At 41.7% G+C, this 21,088-nt stretch overlaps 1 long non-coding RNA gene across 1 annotated transcript in view; it reads right to left on the bottom strand.

The window, feature by feature from the left end:
* LOC125753142 (uncharacterized) overlaps positions 1-14,658 on the bottom strand; it is a 31,167-nt gene extending 16,509 nt beyond the window's left edge. The window contains exon 1 of the long non-coding RNA XR_007404251.1: positions 14,447-14,658. This is a non-coding gene — a long non-coding RNA (uncharacterized LOC125753142). The remainder of the gene's footprint in view (positions 1-14,446) is intronic.
* Between the last annotated feature and the right edge of the window lie 6,430 nt (positions 14,659-21,088).

The raw sequence follows: 21,088 nt of genomic DNA, 5'->3' as shown, positions 1-21,088 counted from the left end.
AAGGAGTAATGATAAAATGTCATTTTCAGGTTAATTAAAATTGGGGTTCTGGGGCATGTGGGTGGCTCAGTCGGTTAAGCGTCTGCCTTCAGCTCAGGTACTGGGATCAAGCCCCACATCGGGTTCCCTGTTCAGCAGGGAGTCTGTTTTTCCCTTGCCCTCTGCCCTTCCTCCCTGCTGGTGCTCTCACTCTCTCTCTTTCAAATGAATAAAAAAAAAAAAAAAAAAAGCTTAACAAAAAAATAAAATAAAATTGGGGTTCTAACCAGAACTGGCAGGCTCGAAATTCTAAATTCCTTCCTCCTAACCTTTGATTATTATCTTTCTGTTTATTATTTCTTGGTGCCTACAGGAAGGGGAGATGTCTGGCAGATTGATTGTAGTTTAGTGCCTGGCACACGTTAATGGCAAATTGAATTGAAAAACCAGCAAAACCTAATGACATTGTTATTGGAAATTCATAAGGAAAAAAATAAATTATGGAACATCCCTATTAAATCAGTATTTAAAAAAATAATTCTCATTGAGTCAAATGTATTTGTATTACCATAAATTAATCTCCTAATTATGGTTTTGATTTACTGAAATAGGATATTTAGAGAAAGGATTCAAAATAATTATTTTATTTTACTTTTCCAAAGGATGGGAACAATTAGTTTCAGTTGCAGTGTGCACCTGTAAGGCTTGAGTATTGCCTATATTTTTGCAACTCTTCGTCATAGCTTTTGAAAAAAACTTTAGCGAGATGGGAGGGGGGTGTGGAAAGGACGATCAAAACTCTTTGTCTGACACTGCCATCTGGTGGTAAATTTCCAAAATGCAACCCTGGACTTCATTCTCTGCAAAAATATAAATTCAGCGCTCCTGACTCCTCTGTTATTCAAATTTGTGCAAAACCTGAGATCCCAATTAGGGTTACATTTGAATTTTAATGTGGCATAAATAAAATTTCAAGCTATCAAAACGACTGAGTGAATGGTTTCTTCATAATGGGGAAGAAATGCCCATCTCAGATTTTGAAAACATTTCTCATTAAAAAAATGATCATCATTACCGTTTAAGCTTTTTCATGGGGTCAAGTCATCAAATTAAAGAGCTCAGAGCCCTCGCCTCTCTGCAGTTTACTAGATTAGAGCTAAATTGGTTTAATTTTCTTGATCAAGTGCCCATCACAGCACACCCTCTTCATTTCATGTGGAGGTAATAAAAACTGACAAGTCTAAAGTAACAGACTCATCTTTGCTCAGCCTACTCCGGAGCCCATTGGTAACAATAGCCTTGAGTGGGTCCTATTCTGTGTCTTGCTCAGCAGCTCAGCACTAAGCTGATGCTCAGGCTGTGAGGAATTGAGTGAATCCGGGCAACGGGAGCTGGCTGTTCCTGGCCACCGTCCACAGTCTGACCAGGCAAAGCCAGGACATGCCCGATGGCCAAGTGGACTGTCCTTCTGTGGATGTGCCCCAGCCAAATGGGCTCCCATTGCCAGATCTTTCCTGGGTGGGCAGGCAAGTGCACTTTCCACAAGGTTAATGGAGTTTATTAACCGTTGTGATGATCTTTCTTAAAGTTACCATTCTGCAGTCTTGACACTGGCAGACTTTCTAGTTCAGTCTAAATGTGCTTGAGTTTGAATTGGAACGACATTTCTCGAGAAACTGCATGGTGTTGGCTTTGAAGCAGGCTCTGGGGTTAGATAGTTGTGAGTCCCAACATACTTCAGCCCCTTAATCATTAGGGTACCTCAAGCAAGTTACTGCTGCTGGTGGCTCTCAGAGTCTTAGTATCCTACTCAGGATTTCTTAACCCAAATTCATATATAACTTCATGTTTTGACTTAAGGGGGTTTACAAACACCCCTTGAAAGTATATGTGTTGCTCGTGCATGCATGTGTGTGTGTGTGTGTTGTGACTATACACACTTTGTTTTCAAAACATCCCTAAGCTTTCATCAGATTTTCAGAGAAGCCTATAACTTCTCCCCACCCATAGACAGTTAAGACTCCCTGTGGTTCTGCTGTTACATGAGGATTTTAATGGTACATATTCACGAGACTGTTGTGGGGATAGGTTAAGATAGGTGAAAATCCCGGGCACAGTGCCTGGTGCATGTGAATGTTACTTTGGATGAAGAGATCAGAATAGAGATCAAAATCATTACCAAAAATAAGAGCAAATGTAATTTGGATTAGTGAGCTTGTTTTGAATCACAAAATGACTGCCAGCATTCTCCTTATCTGGCCGCACTGTACCTCCTGTAAGTGGCTCAATGATGCTATTGCCATTATCAGAACTAGGACTGATTTGTCCCAAGGCAACCGAGCTGTGATCTTTGATGAGGTCAATTTTTATTTACCAGCAATCCTAGGTTATCAGCAGGGAAAAAAAAATGCTTCTATGTCAAATCAAGGGCTTCCAGATTACACTCTAAGGGTTTAGAGAGTACATCTTCCATTATGTGACTATGAGGAAACTGAACAATGCTGAGGTAGATGCTTAATAAACAGTAGCTTCCATCCACTATTTAATCTAGGAAAAACAGACTTTAATAAAAAGAATTCAGCCCCCAGTGAATTAATCAGTGGTTTTACTGGATGGTCAGTGTTGTCCGAAGTCTTGTTTCATTATTCAGGAAAAGCATGTGTAATAGTGTGAAAAGGGCATCAATTTGGGAATTGGACAGGATTGATTTTAAATTTCACTTCTTGGGGCGGCCTGGGTGGCTCAGTGGTTTAAGCACCTCCCTTCAGCCCACGGCGTGATCCTGAGGTCCTGGGATCGAGTCCCCCGTCGGGCTCCCTGCATGGAGCCTACTTCTCCCTCTGCCTCTCCTCTCTCTCTCTTTCTCTCTCTCTCTCTGTCTATCATGAATAACTAAATAAAATCTTTAAAAAAATTTTTCACTTCTTGGAGAGGATCTTGAGGTACGATGTTGAGGATTTAACAAACTGTCTAGGACTCTAACTCTTCATCTATAAAATGGGAATTTAAAAAAATCGATCTTTGGATTTCATATTTAAAGGAAATTAATTTAATAGCAATAGCATCCGTTTTCTACTTTTCTCTGTACTCTTTTGATAAAGATTAGGACCAGGTGTAATTACTGACAACTTGCCTTGAAATTCTAATTTATTTTTTCAGAATAAAGTATAGTAGATAGCACTTTTCAGATATTGAAGAATAGCAAAGGTTAAATCAAATAGAGATGACTTCTCACAAAATGGGAATTTGAACGCCCGAGTTATGAAGAGTCATGGAAACAACCAACGTACACAAGAGTCATTCAGTGGAGAATGACTGGGTATGTGAAGTCAGAAAAAGTTCCTGCTTTCTCAGCGTGGACGTTCCTGTGGGAAGAGACACAGGTATATAAAATACCTGCCAGATGTCCACCTGAGGGCTGTGGAATGTGTATCAGCTGGCTCCAGACTCCAGGAGTGTTGACTCCTCACACTTTGGGTCTATGCTTAGACACTGGCTGAGGGGCAGCCCAGACACTCAGAGGCGGCCCTGAAGCAGAAGGAGGAAGGAGAGACTGGAGCTCGGGGCCGGATGCTGCAAGAAGGAGGTAAATCCAAGCTCACAGACAGGTCCTCTGCAGCCGAGGCTGAACAGCGACGTAGGCCAGGGGATGGGAAGCAGAGTGTGGTGGGTTTCTACTACCTGAGGACAGGAGTATTTTAGAGTGGCCAGAGGTCATTTCCTGGAGGAGGAAATATTTAAAGATGATGAGTAAGGACCACGTGAAATCTCAGGGAAAGAGCTCAAGGCAGAGAGAACATCAAAAGGGCATGAGGCCCAGAAATAAATTTCACGTTTAGGGTGTAGTGGGAAAGGAGCAGGGGTAGTCCTGGCACTTCACACCTGCTCTTCCCTCTCTCTGGAAAGCTCTTCCCTCAGATCTCCATGGCTGCTCCTTGTGCTCACTGGGGTCTTGTCCTGAGTGCCTTACCTAGAACTGCCCACCTTGCAATGACCCCCATCACTCTCTGCTTCCTTACCCTGTATGGTGGATTCAATGATGTCCCCACAAAAGATGTTCACATCCTAACCCCAGGAACTTGTGAAAGTGGCTTATTTTGGAGAAAACATTTTTTTTTAAGTTTTATCTATTGGGGTGCCTGGGTGGCTTGGTTAGTAAGCACCTGCCTTCGGCTCAGGTCATGATCCCAGAGTCCTGGGATCGAGCCCTGCATCGGGCTCCCTGCTCAGTGGGGAGCCTGTTTTTTCCCTCAAACTCTGCCTCTCTCCTGGTTTGTGCTCTCTCTCTCTCCCTCAAATAAATAAATAAATAAATTTTTAAAAGATTTATGTATTTATTTGATAGAGACAGAGAGCACGAGTTGCGGGGGGCAGGCAGAAAGGGAGACAAATCTCCAGCAGACTGCTGAATGCAGAGCCCCAGGCATGGCTCAATCTCAGGACCTGGAGAAGAAGACTTGAGCCGATACCAAGAGTTGGTGGCTTAACCAATTGAGCCACCCAGTTGCCCCAGAGAAAACATTTTTATAAACATAATTAAGGTAAGGATCTTGAGATGCAACCATCCTAGATTATTCAGGTGGGTTCTAACTCCAATGACGAGTATTCTTACAAGACAAGACGCATGGAAAGGATAAGGTGATATGAAGATGGGAGTAGGGATTGGAGTTAAGTGACCACAGGCAGAGGAACAACTGGCACCACCAGAAACGGGAAGAGGCAAGGAAGGATCCTCCCGCAGAGCCTTCATAGGGATATGGTCACACCAAGAAGTCCCTTGATTGTGGACTTCTGACCTCCCGAATTTAAGAGAGTTCCTTTCTGTTGTTGTAAGCCACCCAGCTTATGGTACTTTGTCACAGCAACCCTAGGAAACTAATATGCCCTGCCAACTGTGTGACTTGTGTTTATTCATTTACTATCTAGCTCCTCCCACTAGACCACGAGCTCCATGGGGGCAGGGACTTGGTCTTGTTCACTTCTCTGTCCTCAGACATGTTGCTATTTTGCACAGATTCTGTCTTCTGAAGTCACCCTCCTAAATGAGGAAGACTCCTCACACGGCCTTGTCCTTGCCTTGGTCCACGGGAAGCATGCCTGTGCTTATACACTGTGAATGAAGCTGGACTCCATAGCATGTGTCAGGCAGGAAAAGAGACAACACACGAGGTGTTTCAGCAGAGGAGATTTAGTAGAGGGTATTGGTGCACCGATGTTGGAGGGTTTCAAGAACAAGACAGCATAGGAGGAGCTCTGCGGAGCTCTGAGGAGGGGCACAGCCCAGCTCCTGTCGACTGCTCTGGAGAGCACGAGGAGGCTGGGCCTGGGAACACCAGAAGGAACAGGAGGTGGGGACCAGCTGCCGCTCTGGGCTGAAGGGTACTGCTGGGGCAACTTTTACAGGGACTTGAGGCAAATAGAGAGAAAGAAGCCCCTTCTCCAGAACCTGCTCCTTTCTTCTCACTTCCTCTCACCTTCTGAGATCCCTCTCTCCTTTCCCTTAACAGGACTCCACAGGAAGCCACAAGGCAAAGGCATCTGGGAAATGTAGTTTGTGCACAACCAGAAGACAGACCATAGAGAGGTGGATTAGGAGTTCGGGGATAATAGTTTGTTAACAAGCAGAAGCGGTGATCATGTGCTTTTTGACCTGGCATCAAAATGCACAATAAGGATGAAACCTCTGCAGCTCCATGCATATGTGTAATTACTTAATTAATCACTTGTGTAATTTTTTTTTTGCTAATGTCTGTCTTCCTTACTAGACTTGAAGCTCTGTGAAGGAGCCTATTGTCTCTTTTCTGCCTATGGTAACCCCAGGGTTTAGAACAATGACCATCATGGAGCTGGCATTTCTAAAGAGTTGTTAACTGCCTGACTGCTTTTCTGGGTTTTTATCTCACTTGATTTAATGTTTTTAAAGGAGCAGTCTATCCTTTCTGTTATAATGAAAAGTCTTCTCTCCTTGTGTAAATATGACATAGCTCGTATTCGTTAGTGCTAATATCCTAGAGGCAGGGCAGTGAATGAAGCACAAAGTTGGCAGGGGGCCGCTCTAGAGTCAAAATTACCTCACTGAGCTGTCTGCACCAGACCAATTATTGTCAAATCTCCAATATCTGCTTCACCTTGTTTCATGTCGACATAATCATGGACTCCTTCAAGCAGGCTTTGTTTGGGAAATTCCTTTAGAGTCAGTCTGTCTTTATGAAAACTCAAAACTGATCATTTTCCCTCTGAATAATGGAAGTATGGTCTAGTACATGGTTCTTAACCAGGGATGGTTTCTCTCCTCCAGGGAAGTTTGGCAATGTCTGGAAACATTTCTGGTTCTCATAACTGAGGGATGATACTAGTATCTAGTAGGTGGAGCCTAGAGACGCTGCTAGACATCCTAAATGCACAGGGAAGCCCTCACAAGAAAGAATTATTTAGTCCCAAATGTCAATATCACCAATCAAGAAATCCTGGTCTACTTTAAAATATATTTCTCTGGGACGCCTGGGTGGCTCAGTGACTGAGCGTCTGCCTTGGGCTCAGGGCATGATCCCAGGGTCCTGGGATCGAGTCCCACATCAGGCTCTTCACGGGGAGCCTGCTTCTCCCTCTTCCTATGTCTCTGCCTCTCTCTGTGTCTCTCATGAATAAATAAATTAAAATCTAAAATAAAATAAAATAAAATAAAATAAAATAAAATAAAATATATTTTATTGTTCATGATTCCATGAAAGAAAGTATAATGTATAGAAAATCATTGGGTTGGGGGGCTTCTGTGTAGTACAGTTGGTTGAGTGACTGACTCTTGGTTTCAGCTCAGGTAGTGGGTTCAGGGCTGTGGGTTCAAGCCCCATGTTGGGCTCTGAGTCTGCTTGGGATTCTCTCTCCCTCTCCCTCTGGCCCCCCCCCCACTCATGTGCTCTCGCTCTCTCTCTCTCAAATAAGTAAATAAATGTTTTTTTAAAAAGAATAAAAGAATAAACATGGGCTTGGGAATCTAAAAGATCTGACTTTAAATCTCACTTCCTTGTAGGAGCTGTGTAATAGGGAATTAACACATTGCTGGAGATGTCAATTTCTTATCTAGGTAACAGGGGAATTAAATCCTGGCTTGTTGCATTATTATGAGGGTTGCCATGAATTAACCAATGTACAGTGCCTGGCACAAAGGAATACCTCGATAGGAGCTGGATATGTGAAGAAAGCGTATATATTCAAATACACTTATCCTACTTGCCCAAAAAGTTCTTCTTTGACTTCTTAATTGCTTTCCCCCCTCAAGGAATAGAAATCTGAGAAAATACATAAAACGCACATTTCCCAAAGCAAATTTTTCACTGATGGTGTTTATTTTAACAAAATCTTGGTCTATACTGTTTAACTTATTCTAACAGTTTTAATTGGAGTCACCATATTCTTCAAAACAATAATCTCATAAGAATTAGAAGAGGTCAAAATATGAATATATGGGGATAGTAAAAACAAATGTTTGAAATTGAAACATATCAATGCCATTGGTGGGAGACACTTTCAAGGAGCTTAATTGCATAACAGTTAGATTTAGGTTGACCAAAACAAGCAAGGATAACTTAAAACCTTCACCCTTACTTGTGAAAGATCATGATATTAAAAGTATCTGTTTAGCTATGCCACAAATTAATTGGATGTTTGCTTTCTCTAGCTTGATTAAGAGAAAAGGCTTGTAAGAGTGTATTATTCTGACTGGTAAAGCCATTCATGCTCATTTTAGGAAAACTCAGAAATGAGGCTCAAAAAAAGAGACTGATAAGAATGACACATAATCCAATAACTGGAGAAAGACACTGAACATTTTGGCATATTTCCTTTCCGTTAGACACTAAATGAATATTCTTGGAGGCTGGGGCTACTACTCCAGATCCGTACTAACGGGCTAAGTGCAGTCAGGATCTGTTTTGTTAGCACTTTGCAACATACTTAGCACATATTTGGGACATCTCTCCCCCCAAAAAACACTTGTTGGCTGGTTGAATGGGTCCTCAATTAAGTATATGTACTAGGCTATAAGACTTTATGGAACTAGCATTCCACTGATAGCTTAAAATCACAAATTACCTTTTATAACTGCTTATGTATTAGGTTGTATCATAAGAAATGTTCTATCTATATCAATCTTTGACCTAAAAGTTGTAAATTTATTTACAACATGTATTATATCATGAGCCTTTTGAGGACTGAAAGTGAATATTCTTCTTCTTTTATGCTACCTGCAAAGTTGGGTGAGAGATTTGTGGAAAGACGTTTAAACGTTAAACACAGCATCGTGCATATGTGTGTGCACTGTGAGGACCCCTGAAGCCTTTACGTGAGGCCAGTAATTGTGGAATTGTCTATTTCATTCTTTTCCCATACATTTAAATAATGACCATTTTTCCCCATTGTGGTAGGAACCTAAAATAGTTTAGGCACTGTGGAAAACAGTTTGACAATTGTTCAATAAGTTAAACATAGAATTACCATATAACCCAGCAATTCACTCTTGGCACATTCTCAAGAGAACTGAAAAGAGATGTTCAGACAAAAGCTTGTACATGAATGTTCGTAGCGCTATTCCTGATAGCTAAAAGGCAGAAACAACCCAATCATGCATCAGCTGATGCATGGATAAATAAAATGTGGTATATCCATATAGTGGAATATTATTCAGGCCTAAAAAAGAATGACGTAGTAATACAAGCTATAGAGTCTTGAAAACACTATGCTAAGTGGAAAAACCAACTACAAACACCACATCTTATATGATTTCATTTATATGAAATACCCAGAATAGGCAAATTCATTACAGATAAAGCTCATTGGTGATTGCCAGAGACTGGGAAGAGGGAGGAATGGAAATTTATTGTTTCATGCGTACAGAGTTTCCTTTCATTCCATATGAAAATGTTTTGGAACTAAATAGTGTGATGGTTGCGCAGCACTGTGAGTGTACTTCATGTCACCAATGGTAAATGTTATGTTAAATGTATTTTTCCACAACAGAAAAGCGAAATCCATTTTTATAACTGAATAAATCAGGGTCTTTTGGTTTGCAAGGGACTGAATCAAATCAAACTGTTTTTAAGGAGGAGAATTGTGGGGAAGAAGGGAAGAAATTCTTTACCCTGGGAAGCCCAAGGTTAAAGAACTCAGACATCGTCATCAAGATTCATTCTCTCTTTTGCCTTCTCCTTGGTCTCTCATTTCTTCTTTCCCTCTTGTACCTTTACTGTCTTCTGAGTGTTGGCCTGCTACACAGGTGGCCTTCCACTGTGTGGCAGAAGAAGGCAGCACATAGCCTCACAGAGATTCACGCATCCATCATCAGCTGAAGGACCCCAGGTGAAAAAGGGAGTCTCTTAAACTGGCCAAATAGTATTGAGCAGTGGTAAGAAGAAAGAGCTCCTAGCACTCTCACTTTATCAGCTGTGTGAACTTGAGCAAGCTACTGAATCTCTTCAACCTTTAGTTCCTCATCTGCAAAATGAGGATAACCATAGTACTCCTCTCCTTGGGTTGTCATGAAGATTAAATGAGTCAATATATGTGAAGTGCTTAGAACTGGGTCTGGCACATAACAAGTGCTCTTTAGGACTGACTGTTGTAATCATCACTGTCATCATTATTATCAAAGCCTCCATTTGTCCAATCCAGGGGAGGAACTTGATTGGCTATGCATGGGCCAATGAATTCCCTGGGGGCTGGAGCGGGTAGGTCCACCAGAGGCAGTCCCTTAAAAAGAATAAGATCCTTACCAGACAAAAAGAGTCCAAGGGAGGTGGACCATCCTAAACACTGATGTCTACCCCGTTGCCTACCACTGCTGCAGAGAGCTTAAAAATCCCCTCTTTCTGTCGTATATACATACACATATACAGGGGAAGCCTGCGCTTTTGTGTTCACTATGTGCCTAGTCCAGGTTTAAGCCATTTATGTTTATTACATCATTTATTACTTACAAAGTCCCTGTGAGATAAGCTATCACTGTCATTACCACACAATAGAAAGGTGATAGATCTTGCCTAATGTTTTCAGGTCAAGGTATGATTTCAGACAGTCGGTGGCCAAAGTCTGAATTCTCAGCCTTTCAGCTCTATTGCTCTCTGCTTAGCAGCAGTTACAAATAAGTTATTGGAAATATAAGAAAAAAAAAATGGTGAAAATTACACAGGTGGCGTTAATGTGGGCTAAAAAAAAGAAAAACTTGTTTTTAAAAGCAGAAGTATGTATGTAATAGATTGTGCCTTTAACACAACATATGAAGGACTAACAAACTCATGAAATGAAGTTCTGTTGGCAATCCCATTGTGAAGAGTAAATATTTGTTAGCTTAAATAAATAACTAAACTTCCCTAAATTTATATCCCTCCTTCCACTGTAAACTAACAGATTTGGAGGCAGAAGTCTTTGAGGAAACCCCAACATATCAATTCTCACATATTTGTGATCTTCCAATACGCATCTCTTGCTGAGGCTTAACCCAAGGACCTCCGGTCAAGCAAACAGGTCTTTTTCCTGACAATGGAAAGATAAACATGACCCTGAGGCATGGATGAGTTAGTTGTCTTCCATTGTGGGTCTTGCTCAAAGCACCTCTGGGTGAGAAACAGTTTTTAGGACAAAGAAAGTGACATTTGCTTGCTTTGGCCAAGCATCCCATACCTTTGGTAAAGAAGGAAACAGTGTTTACATAAGCAAATAAGAAGAATGTGGAGGACTGGACCCATTCCTGCATGTGACAAAAGAGAGGCTCTGCTTTATATTTTGAGCATTGAGATAGAACGAAGTCAAACATATTTATTTAATAACAGTAAAAAAAGAACAGCTGTGGAAAATATTTAGAAGATGATACATAGAGAATCACACACACACAGATATAGTTACAGCATAGACAAAAGAATGGTGTCAGGATATCAGAGGTTTTTCTTTTTATTTTTTTTAAGTCTATTTCCCTGAAATTTAAAAAAAAAAAAAAAAACCCGCACACACAACAGTAATTTAAATAATGTAATTAGGCAGCCCGGGTGGCTCAGCGGTTTAGCGCCGCCTTCAGCCCAGGGCGTGATCCTGGGGTCCCGGAATCGAGTCCCACATTGGGCTCCCTGCATGGAACCTGCATCTCCCTCTGCCTCTCTCTCTGTGGGTCTCTCATGAATAAATAAAATCTTTTAAAAAATAATAATAATGTAATTAATAAATATCAGATAGAAATGATTCAAACAGTGTGGATATGTGATAACGCCTAGCACTTTTGAGCATCTGCTATACACCAAAAATCCTTCCAAACATATTCATTTATTCAGTCCTCTGATTTCTGTGGAGGTGGTTATTATTACTAACCCAGTTTTAGCAGATGGGGCAACGGATCCCCTGAATTGGGAATTGCCTTGAGTAAGATCACCCAGCATCTAAGCTATCGTGTAACACAGGCAGTTGGATTCAAGCAATGTGTACAACTACCAGAATTCCCGGGGGTTTGCAGGGGTTGTTTAAGGAAAAGAACAAGAGGCCACAGTTCTGTATCTGTCACCCCTCACCCACCCACCGCCAGTGCCATCACTGCCCAGAGGCAAGGTCCTTACTTGCCTGAGACTTTCCCAATTTTTTAAAGAAGATTTTATATTAAAAAAAAGATTTTATTTTATTATTCATGAGAGACACACAGAGAGACACAGAGGGAGAAGAAGGCTCCCTGTGGGGAGCCCAATGCGGGACTCAATCCCAGGACCCCGGGGATCATGATCTGAGCCAACAGCAGATGCTTAACCACTGAGCCACCCAGGCGTCTGAGACTTTCCCAATTTTTAAAACCACAAGTCTTGTTTCCCAGGAACTGGCAAACTGATATGGTTGTTCACCCTACCCACAGGGCACTTCGCAGGTAATAGTTGGCTTTATATCTTTAGCATGAATATATACATGTGTTTCCATAACTTCATTTACACAGATACAAGGTGCTCCTCTGTGACCTGTTCTTCTCACATCTCAGTGTATTAAGAAACCTCTTCCCTTCTCGCTCCTTTTAATAACTGGATATGCCTTCACTATAAAGTTGTACAGTTGCTCCTCTGCTGTGTTAAAATGAGAAAAAAAGTATAATCAAGGAACAGGAATAATGGTCACATTTGAGGAAGAAGCCAACACTTAAGGACAAAAAAATAAAGGATGAATGGAATGAATAAGAAAGAAAATCTCCAAGAAGCAGAAACAAAAAGAAAAGGTGAATGGGGGAAAATAAGTGGGCATGATTTTACTTCCAGAGGAAGGAAGTTCTCAGTAGATGAATGTCAGGAAGTCAGGAATCCAGCTCGGGTTCTACTCCTAGAGAACTGCGTGCCCAGGGATGAAATGCTCTGCCTCAGTTTCCACATAGGGAAAGTGAGAAGGGTCAGCCGTGCCCAGCCAAGTAGAGAGAATACCTGTGAGGACTGAGTGAGTATAAAGCACTTGAGCTAATTGTGCAAATGTAAAGCATTAGATGGCATCCTGGTTAAAGAACCAGCCAACAGGTGTTACTGTGATCACTGAAGTATATGGCTCAAAGGAAGAGATTACAGGGTGATGAAAGATTCTAAGCTGGCGATTCTTGTATGTAGAAGATTCACCCAGGGAGGTTGTTAAAAAGTGGAAATCCAGAGCCCCACCCCAGAATTACTGAATTTTTCTCTGGAAGTGGAACCTGTGCATTATGTCATTTTAGTGATTTCACCCAGCAAATCCTGATGCAAACCATCCAAACTGGTGAACTGAGGGCCAGCGTACTGCACAACAGTTGGCATCATTCACTTCTGTGGCAAGCCTGGGAACGCCTGGCCCTGTGACAGTCGGGCCCCCCTGAAAACTATCAGAGATGTCCCTTGATCCTTTACTAACAACAGAGAAAGGGCCATGAGCACCTGCTGTGCACTAGAATTTTTCACATACATTTTTTAAAATTTATTTTTGTATTTGGTTGGAATGGACATAACATAAAACTGTCTTAGTTCAGTGGTATTTAGTACATTCGCAGTGTTGTACAACCACCTCCTTTATCTAGTTTCATACATACGTTATCTCATTTAATCCTCCTGACATTCTGAAAGATCAAATACCTGTTATCTGCACAAGTGGCAGAAAGAAGGCTAGAACAGCTTTAGTGATTTGTCCAAGATTGGACCATCGATGCAGAATGAGGTGGGGATGCAAATCCACGCCAACCATCCAAAGCCCTTTCAAATACATGGGTAGAAGGAGAGACCCTGGGATTTCCTATTTTCTTTCTTTCTTTTCAAGATTTATTTACTTATTTTAGTGAGAGAGAGAACACACAAGCAGGCAGAAAGGGAGAAGCGAAGACTGTCAAGCAGCCTTCATGCTGAGCATAAGCCCGACACGGGGCTCCATCTCACGACCCTGAGATCATGACCTGTGCCGAGATCAAGAAACAGATGCTTAACCAGCTGAGCTACCTGGGATTTCCTCTTTTCATGGAAAACACTGAAACAGAGCTTTGGACATTGGAGCGTTCATGTCATAACATTAATCTAAATAAATCAATAGGTATGATGCTTTAGCTCTCTCTACAGTTTCCCACTTCCTACCTGCAGTCAGTGACTATTCCTTTTTAAGGACATGTTCTGCGTAGATGTTCAATCACAGGTTTCAGTTTAAACACAAGGTAAATTAACAACTTTTCCCTGATAGGAAAGAAAGGGAACTTTCCCAAAGTGTAGGTTAGCCCACAGAGAGTAACAAATGATTGGATGTGTCTTCTGCCTCAGGATCAAAAGGACACAAGTATTCCCAAGCCTGGTCAGCTGACGAAAGTGGGACAAACACACTTTTAGATAGGACAGCCGTATAATTCATTGCCCCACTGGAGCCAGGACATTTGCAGAAGGATGCTTGTGCTGAGTGCCATAACAGCAGGCCAAATCAGGGCTGTCCAAGACAAATGAGGACACATGGTCACTTAACTTGTAGGACCTCTTATCAGGGTCTGAAAAGCCATCACTCTTCAGCAGTGTCCAAAAGCAGGAGTAGAGCAAACAAAGCATATTGAGAAATAAATGAGAAATAAACGCTCAGAGAACAATAAAACCCAGCAAGGAAAAACCAAGCCAAGTGAAGTATCCACGGAGGTTTAAAGTCAGTTGATTGCAAAACAATAGCGAGGAGAGAAGTCAAAAGTAAGAGAGTCTGCAAGAAAATATGGACCAAGCCAAGCCAAATGAATCTCAAAAATCCAGCACCCATAAAACAAGCAGAAACATAAAAGTTCAGTGAGGGCCTGTAGCAGCCCAATTAAGTCCAAACTAATATGGCTGTAAAAGAAAATGCCTCTTGAGGTTGGAGCAGAAGCTAAATAGAAATCAGATGACTTAGAAGAAAAGCCAGCAGATGACTCATAAAAATATCCCTTGAAAAGGAAAGTTAACAGAAAAACAGAGAAACATCCAAGGAAAACGAATCCTACCAGTTCAGGGGCTGGTCCAGCACGAGGCTTCTGGTGGCCCACCAAGTCACAGACGCAGAGAGACTGGAAAATTCTGCTTCTCTTGCAGCTCACGCCACTGGATTGCAAAGCTGAGCAGACGGCTGGGGTGTGTGTGGTGTGTGTGTGTGTGTGTGTGTGTGTGCATGTGTGTGTGCACGCAGAGCCGAGCGAGATAAATGTGGAGCTGCCCAAGGCTTAGCACAAGAGTTACCCAACTCCCAGCCTCCCCGACCTCCAGTTCTCAGGAAGGGCGGGCAGGATTTACTGAGCACAGCAACAGGCCTTTAACCATTCTGCGAGGACTTTCGCTTGCCAGGGTTCTGCAAGCGGTCTTGCCCTTTATTGTTGGGCTGGGGTTGTTTTCCCCATTTTGTCCTGTGTGATGGAGAAGCCAAGATTTGGGAATTTTAAGGCCTGGACTTAAAGCTCAATATTTTCACTGGTAGCTGAGGGACCTTGGGCATATACCTTTTGCTCTCTTGGTCTTAGCTCTCCTGTCTTTTGACAGGGAAAAAGTATTACTTCCTTTGATACTTGTGAAGACGGGGATCATCCTTAAGAGTTCCCGAGGCGAGTTGTCTGGCAACACTATGTGCTCACAAGGAGGGTGTCTCCCTCCTCTTTCCCATAGTAGAGAAGAAATGGTTAAAGGCACAGAAGACTCAAGTTCTTACTCGAAGTCAAGCAATATTTAGGAGCCACGTCAGGACCAAGATTCAGTGCTTCTGTTTCCCCTCAGCACAGACGCTGTTCTCAGTCTGCTCCACCTCCGTGCAGCAGGGGGTAGATGGTCTCCAGTGTGCCACAGCTCCCAATTCAAGCACCAGAAAGGCTCTGCTCTCTACCTTAGGACCTTCTCCAACACCATGGAAGTGACTCCTCTTCCAACAAGACAAACCTGGAACTGCAGGGGTGGGAGGGGGGGTAATATACCCCAAAAGTCAACTCCAACCAACGAAGGTCAGGAGTTTTTGGGAAAATGGCCCCAGTCTCCCTGTTCTGGTTCCTGCGAGGTTCCCCAGTATGATTGATCCCTTTGTTCACAGCAGTAACCTGAAGGTATGGATTCAATACTCCTTATTAGCTTTTCTCCTTTTCCATTCTCACTGTCTCTGCTCCCTAATTCCCCCAAGAAACTCCCTGCATCCAAGCCCTCATCTCAGGTCCTGCTTTGGGGAAACCCAACTAAGACACCGTCTCTTTTCCCTGTCTCAAGTGAGGACCCTGTGTGGCTTTGCTTTCTTCCCTCCTCTCTTAGAATTCCAAAAGTGTCACCTGGAGAAGAGCATCATGATAAGGGCTCCTGTTTACTGACCATGCACTATGTGCTGGGCAATGTACAGAGGGAAAAAAAGTTAGGATGACAGGTTGGATATAACAACAAAAAACATTTCTTCTAATGATACTAGAGTGAGTTACATCAGTGTGGGGACAAATATTTCTACCTCCTCCTTCCTCATATAGAGAGCAAAGGGAAGAGTAAGCCAGACCTGAGATTATTTAAAATCATGTTAAAGAAAGGGTGTATGTCATAGATTCTGTGGCTTTGCCATGCCGAAGGGTGAAAGTCTTCTGTGAGATGACTACTCCTAGAAGACTCTTAATGAGCTTTTGGTAATGTAGAAGTAGTTGTGATGTTAATTTCAGGTGGGAGCTGAAGAGCTAAAAAGACAAAAATTTAGGAAGAGATTATAGGTACCTACAAGAAAGAAAGAGTGGGTGAGGCCTAGGAGTGTGGCGAGGGGGGAAGTGTCCAGCAGTAGCACATCTAGGGACAGATGCCCACAAGGGAATGCTTAATAAAACTTTAAGAACAGTTGAGTAAACCCTGGGAGATAAGCCCCCTCTGTTGCTCCCAACTTTTATTAGGAATGGGCCACAACAACTGTCCATATTAACAGATTCCTGGTGGGGAGGATAATGAAATACTACACATTTCTTTTGACATGGGACAGAGAAAGAAAAGTAGCAGCAAAAGACAAGTCATGACTCAGAGGAAACAGGCAATCAGAGTAAGAAGTTACTAGGTGAAAAGTCATCCTCTACCAGGACACTACCTAAGGAATTCCTGAATTCACAGTGTAGATATGGAGAAGGACTTGACCTGAGATTTTTTGCAAAGGAAAGTGACTCAAAGAGCTGAATTTGGGGGCTTGGGGGGGATACCAAAGAGTTGAATTATAAATTCACTATCTCTCTTAATTCCCAAATGGTGATACCTGTTTGATGGATGAGGATTTTGAGGCTCAGTGGGGGTTAAAGTAAAGTTTTGAGGTGGGGGAGGATTTGAACACAGCCCTGAGTTTGAAGACTTGCATTATACACATCCTGGACCTGGCTTGTATTATGCTAGAAAAGGACTCAGGTCTTACTCAGATTTGCCCATCCCATTTTGTGTTGTGCTTTTAAAAATCTGGGTTTACAATGTTTTTCACATTGACTAAAAGTATAAGATCAAAGTCTTGAAGATTCATCAAATTCAGTTTTCCGTCTTTTTATCCTCTAATCATCAGAAAGGGAACTAGTTCTTCCTTCCACAGGGGTTGCATTTTCAAAATCTCGTGTTGATTACACTCATACCCATGCGTGAGCACGCATGCACACATGCACACACACACAGAGAGAGAGCACACGCAGCACAGTCTGCTTAGGATAGTGCAGATTGAAGTTGCATAGGTGCCACTGCATTTCTATTGTCAATAGAGTATTGGATGTGTTTGCTTGGGTTTTCTGGACAGGATTTAGAGATCATGTTCCTGAAATGATTCCTGTTACAGAGTCTGAATTGAATTAGGAGAGCAACATTTGGCAGCATGGACAGTGGTCCTCCAAGCTTTTATGCATGCAGTTCAGAAACAACAACAGCACCAAACCCAATATCTTCAAGCTTCCCAACAATTTCATGTCATGTTACAGGAGAAAGTATTCATTCACTCATTCATTCAAAAAATACCGAGTTCCCTCTGTGCATCAGGCAGTGTCTTAGGTACTTGGAACCAAATTAGACCCAGACAAAGCCTACCAAGAAATGCCTGCCTTGTGAAGTAAAGGGAAAAGACGTAAAATAAATTGCGAGTGTGAGAACGAGAATAAATAAGGTATACTAGGAAGTGATAGATGCAATGAAAAAGGGAAACAGAGCAATGTGGAAGGAATTGGGGACAAGTGAGCTGTGAGTTGCCCTGTAATAGAGTAGGACTCTATAGGACTCATTGAGAAGGTGATAGCTGCATAAAGACTTGAAAATTAATGATTCATGAACAAATCATTTAGGAAACCCAGGATATCTTTCTGAGATTGGCTTGGCAATGATATTCTGGCCTGGAAGCTTTGCCTGTCTCATGACTGTGTCTGTGAAATTCCACAGGGAGGCAGCAGATCCTAGTGATGGCTGCTGCCTTGGGGAATTTGGCCAAGGAATGCCTTGTGCTTCCCAATTACAGAGGGTCTCAAGGATTCCTTGTCCTGAGTGCTGTGGAGGCATTTCTCCCTCTCCTTATTCAAGATGTTGGTTGGTTGGCTTCATGGGTCTTTGTAACAAAAGCATTAGCAATATAGCTTTCCCATATTGAGACTTTTCTATGTGCCATGCGCTAGATGCATTATTGCATTTATAACCTCTGAGCTAGAACTTATTGCTGTTCTCATTTCTCAGGCAAGGATGCTGATGCTCAGAATCTCATGACAAGTGAGAGGGGAAATCATGAATTGCCATAAAGTCTTTGGAAAATCTTTGGACCCTGAGCTGATTGAAAGAAGGAATCTTTCTAGATTGATTTGTGAAATATGCTTGTTTTAGGTGGGATGTGATGTAGTGAATTCAATACTAGAAACTTGAAGATCGTCAATCTCAGGATGATAGTAATGATGTGTTTATTGAACAGTGCCAAACACTATACTCAATGCTTTATGTACACCCTAACTACTGGGCTCAGCTGCTTCAGGTGAGGGAAAGAAGTCACCGACAGTATGCTCAGGCATTGTGTGTCTTAATATATCAGTTTCCCTCCCCAAATACTTTATTCGTGTCACACATGACCCACAAAAACATTATGACAACCCCAAGGTATATAATGTGAAACAAGACAAGACCAAGTCCCTTTTTTCCCATATCAACCAACGCGAGAGCCCATATATATTCTTCCACAATTAAAAAGTAATTATATCTGATGCTGTCCATAGTATTTGAACACTGTAAATTTTTACTAAACTGTGTAAAATAACATATATGAAAATGGTGTCTCTTCTACTCTCAACCATGTTGTAGGAATTGCCAATTACATATTTGAAGGGTTTGTTTCTGGCAGTTACCATTATCCCTTTAGATAATACATTTATGCTACTAGTTCCTGATGAAGCAACTCCAGAGCAATGCTTTTGCCTCCTTGCTAGCTCATTATTACCCAAGAAACTACAGATTTTTGTTAAGTACTTTTTCAGTTCTTCTCTACTGGTTAAGTCTGGTGATTTGAATGATATGTTTTTATTTTTATTTTAAAGATTTTATTTATTTATTTATTCATGAGACACACACACAGAGAGGCAGAGACACAGGCAGAGGGAGAAGCAGGCTCCATGCAGGGAGCCTGAGGTGGGACTCAATCCGGGGTCTCCAGGATCACACCCTCAGCCGAAGGCTGCACTAAACAGCTGAGCCACCAGGCTGCCCTGTTTGTATTTTTAATACATAAAACTTAAAACATGACTGTTAACTTTTTTATACTGAACCCCCCCCCCTGAAAATTGGTGAACTTCTATTTATTCTATGTCTGGTGGGCTAAGCTTTCTCCTGGCACTCACCACTCACGGGTCAAAAGTTTGCCCTGTGGGAATAAATTCGCCCAATGTTAGCAATATTACCCCCGCTCTGGGGGAAGCCAGAACATTTACCATTTTGGGGAGTGGTGGCAAGAGCCAGAAATAGGAGGAGTAACTGGTTGGCCTCTGTTCCTGTTATGTTAGGGGGGCTGAGGCTCAAGACACCACTGTATGTCTGTGACATTGGTGAGGTTCAGAATCTGAGGTTGTACGTTAGTTGTATTAGCTGTATCTGATACTGTCTCTTTGCCCTCTTTTTATGCATTAATTTCTTGTTTTATGTACATAGTATTTTCTTGAATATAATTAAGGTTATTTATTAAAATGTGTTAATCTCCTCTATTCCCCAAATAATTCTCAAAATATTTCCTGGAAGTGTTGTACTCTTCAGTTTGTCCCTTTCATTGATTAGTCTTCATCAGATGACTAAGATTTAGGCACTTATTTATCTTAATAATTGTAAAATGATTATGACAACAAATACTCCCTGAATGAGTGCTTACTATATGCCAGCTACTATCATTTTATGTTTTAGCATCATTTCCTTTAATTGCTATCTCACATAAGGAAATGGAGTTATTAAGTGGATACTACAGGATTCAACCCCCAGCCTCTGACCCTAGAGGTTGAGCTCTTAGCCACCACATTACACATGGTTTGCATTTAGGTTTTATTTGATTTAAAGCATCTGAACCTTAAAGTAGCCCAAAAGTCAAAGAAGACTATTGATCCTATATCCAATCTCCTGTTCTTCTAAGGTAGGAAATCTGTTAGCTGGACTTACGGCTATAGACTTTGACCTGAACAAGGAATAAGCTTCCTCACATTTAAGCAATTTTTATTTGTCTACATGTTACTGCTCTTGTTCCTTGCAGCCTGATATAATCCTAAATAATGCAATACTAAAAGAAAAAAAATAGCAGTTGCCTATCTCTTGTCCAGCCCCCCACTGTGTGCAATATTTTTCACTGTATCTTCCCATATTTGCACCCATATTTCTGAATGATATATTTTTGCTGTATTTTCTTGATTAATCAATTTTGACAATATTTATTGACTGCCTTTTATGGTTGATGTGAGCTTCACTCTCTTAAATCTTTTCTTCCTCTTCCCTCACAACATAGATCTATTACAACATATTCAGTTAAATTGATATCCTCTAATTACATTGATATGGTTTTCTTTAAAGATTTTATTTATTCATGAGAGGCAGAGGGGGAGAGGCAGAGAGGGAGAGGCAGAGAGGGAAAGGCAGGCTCCATGTAGGAAGCCTGGTGCAGGACTCGATCCCAGGACTCCAGGACTCCAGGACCATGCCCTGGGCTGAAGGCAGGCTTTAAACCGCTGAGCCACCCAGGGGATCCCCCATTGATATGATTAAATGAACATTAATCACTCATGAGGCAACTTGTCAATTTTGCTTACATTTCTTCTTTTACTTTTCCTTTGGTGTAATTTTCTTTTTATAAGTGAGTTTTTTCTGCAGTTGTGAGGTTTTCCTTTAATCCTTCTTATTGGACAGGCTTTAATTTCCATTTTATAGTTGTAGACTTTGAGGCCCTTCCTCTCACTATAGCAATAATAATATATTTTTTTAAGATTTTATTTATTTATTCATGAAAGACAGAGAGAGAGGCAGAGACACAGGCAGAGGACGAAGCAGGTTCCCTGCAGGAGCCCAATGCAGGGACTCAATCCCCGGACCCAGGATCACGCCCTGGGCCGAAGGCAGATGCTCAACACCTGAGCCATTCATTCATTCATTAGGCATCCTAATAATATATTATTGCAATAATAATATTA

The sequence above is a fragment of the Canis lupus genome, chromosome 20 (genome assembly GCF_003254725.2).
Source record: "Canis lupus dingo isolate Sandy chromosome 20, ASM325472v2, whole genome shotgun sequence".
Classification (NCBI taxonomy): domain Eukaryota; kingdom Metazoa; phylum Chordata; class Mammalia; order Carnivora; family Canidae; genus Canis; species Canis lupus.
The sequence above is the reverse complement of the archived record's forward strand: the minus strand, read 5'-3'. Positions and strand labels throughout refer to the sequence as shown.